At 35.4% G+C, this 2,984-nt stretch overlaps 1 pseudogene; it reads left to right on the forward strand.

Moving 5' to 3' along the window:
* The first annotated feature begins 394 nt into the window (after window positions 1-394).
* LOC122063891 lies at window positions 395-1,431 on the forward strand (annotated as a pseudogene).
* The last annotated feature ends 1,553 nt before the right edge of the window (window positions 1,432-2,984 follow it).

Below are 2,984 nucleotides of genomic sequence, written 5' to 3' on the forward strand. Positions count from 1 at the left end.
GCTTTTGGAGAAGTACGTTTAGTTATGGAGTAGAAAGGTCTATAACAAAGATAAGTCGTGTAATTCATGTGTCTTAGCTTGTGGTTGAAATTTTTTTGTGAATTTTAGTTATTTTTTTCGGTTTTAACCTTTGACTCTTGCCTTCTTTTTTTTTTTTTGTAATTGCTTATGCATCAAAATTGGGGTTTCTTGGTCTCCTAGGTGGGTTTGTCTATTTATTATTCGGTGGGATGCCAATATCCCCCCTTTACATTCTAATGCATGAGCAGGTTTTATTTGCATAATTTCTTCTTTGGTGATCAAAGAAATTAGCAAGTTTTATTTTTTTTTTCTCCTCTTAGTTTGTATTTCAGTTTGTGTGTTTATGGAATTCTACCTAATGTTTACCCCTTAGATGGGATCTCTTTTAATATTGGATGATCATCTATGCCTCTATGATCAATGTGAAGAAGATGCACTTAAGGAAGGCATGGGTGGAGGTGCTATTGCCCATGACATGTTTGACATATTCCAGTCTTCCTTTGGTGGTAGCCTGTTTAGAGGTAATTGACTTTTATCAGTCTACATTTCTCTATTTCTGTCAATTAATTGTTAGATATATTGACTTGTTTGCTTTGGCTATAGAATGTTTGTGGTGACCAGGTGGTGGTAGCAGTAGAGGCCGAAGATAGAGAAGGGGAGTGGATGTGATCCACCCTTTCAAAGTCTCTCTAGAGAATCTGTACAGTGGTACGATGAAGAAACTCCCTCATGAGGAATGTGATCTACTCCAAGTCCAAGGGGTGAGTGATGGAACACTTGCAGGCGTTGCACCCTTCAATCCTTATTTTTTTGTGTTTGTTCTTACGGTTATTGATATTCTCTTTGTTTGATGAATTCCAGTAAAAGGTCGAAATATGTCACTGTCATGAAATGTTATGGTTGTCAAGAACCTGGAATAAAGGTATCAATCAGGCACCTTGCTCCTTGCATGATCTAGCAGATGCAACACTCATGTAATAAGTTCAAGGGCACAAAGTAGACCATAGGTGACAAAGATAGCTGCCCTCAATGCAAAGGTGAGAAGTTTGTATAGGAGAAGAAGGTGTTGGAAGTTATTGTTGAGATCGGAATGCAAAATGGACAAAGGATTATTGTCCCATGGGAAGCTGACGAAGTTGTACTTAACAGGACTCTTTTCTCCTCCATTTTGTTTATTTGCCCAAGCATTTATTTTTCTCGGAAATATTTAGAAATGCTAATATAGTGATCTTGTGGTTAGCAGTGTTATGTAGCCTGACACTATCACATGAGAAAGTATTTGTTCTACAACAAAAGGAGAATCTCAAGTTCAAGAGAAAGAGAGACAATCTCTCCTATGAGCACACCTTGTCCCTCACAGAAGCACGGTGTGGGTTCCAGTTCATATTGACTCACTTGGATGGCAGGTAGAGTCGTCAAAACTGGTAAGGCATTTACTATTGAGAAGATTCATTAAACCTGGCCTTGTGTTAGGGTCAATTTGGGATGTCTTCTTGATTCATGGTGGTTGGATGGTTTATTTATTCATTCTTTTTGGAGTGCTTTTTAGAACCAGATCAATTCAAGGCAATCAATGATGAAGGTATCCCAATGTAGCAGAGGAATTTATGAGGGGGAAACTCTGCATCACTTCACGGTAGAGTTCCTTGATTCATTCACTTTAGGGCTCTTTGATTTTGGGTTTGGGTCATTGTGTTACCTTCAAATTTCTATCTATCTGACTGGTTGCTTTAGTAATGATGTTGTTTATTTAAATCTGATTATTCATTCATTTTTTATTTTTTATTTTTTGGGTCAAGTTTATTTCTACTATGGGATCTACATGGGGTAGTTGATAGTTTCTTCACTATGTGTTCCTAGACTAATCCGATTTTTTAAATGAATTTTAAATCTTATAAAGAGCAACCGAGTGCATGAGACTGGGTCTGTGAGGGGCAAACGTTATCAGTTAATAAATTGATGTTGATAATTTTTTAGGTATTTTCTTACTCTGACAAGTTGTATATGACAAGCTAGGGATGCCTATTGGCCTTCCATTTATTGGTAGACCACGGCCTTCAGTTTATTGCAAGATCATGTGGGGGACAATGTGCTGGATTTTCTGGTCTTAATATGCATGTAAATTATATTTTTTAAAATATCCACGCAATATGGTGTGTCTTCACTAACACTGGAATCTGTCTATTTTTCGAACACATTTCTGGTTGTGCATATGTATGTAGGTAATTAATGTCATGGACATATGGAAAAATGTAAAAGAACTTAGTTTCTTTGCACATTAGTAACCCCTGTCATTTTAGTCTCCCTCTCATCTTTTCTTGCCTTTCTTCTTATTTCTTTTCATGTCTCTTCTATTCTTTTCAAAGTGAATCAATCCTACCGTTTTAGATAAAAGTGAATCAGTCTTATTTATATAGTTCTGGGTTACATCTAACTAAAATGGCACTCCAACTCTCTCTCTCTCTCTCTCTCTCTCTCTCTCTCACACACACACACACACGCATATTTTTTTTTTTTTTTTTTTGACTATTAATGGTTTTCCTACCATATTAAAATAAAGCTTGTTGTTCACAGCCCTTAACCTTGCTATAAACACTTGTGACTATATAAGTAAGTAGTTAAGCCAATTTTGGATCGATGTGAGGATGACCTTTCATTGCTCAATGTTCATATCTTCTTTAATTCAGTGTCCCTTGCTTGTAATGACTTAAACTATTTTATCAATAAATAAATAAATAAAATTATCAATAGTCAATAATTCCCTCTCTCTTTCTCTCTCAACATATAGCCACACGTGTCAGTTTTACTAATATATATATATATATATATTAGTAAAAAAATACACGTGCAAATGCACGTGTGACCGTGTGAGAGAACAAAATGTCTACATTAAATTAAATGTATTTTAATCATGCATTATATCCATTGAAACAATTAATAATTTAAGATGATTATTAAATATT

This window comes from Macadamia integrifolia, unplaced genomic scaffold (genome assembly GCF_013358625.1).
Source record: "Macadamia integrifolia cultivar HAES 741 unplaced genomic scaffold, SCU_Mint_v3 scaffold149, whole genome shotgun sequence".
Lineage (NCBI taxonomy): Eukaryota > Viridiplantae > Streptophyta > Magnoliopsida > Proteales > Proteaceae > Macadamia > Macadamia integrifolia.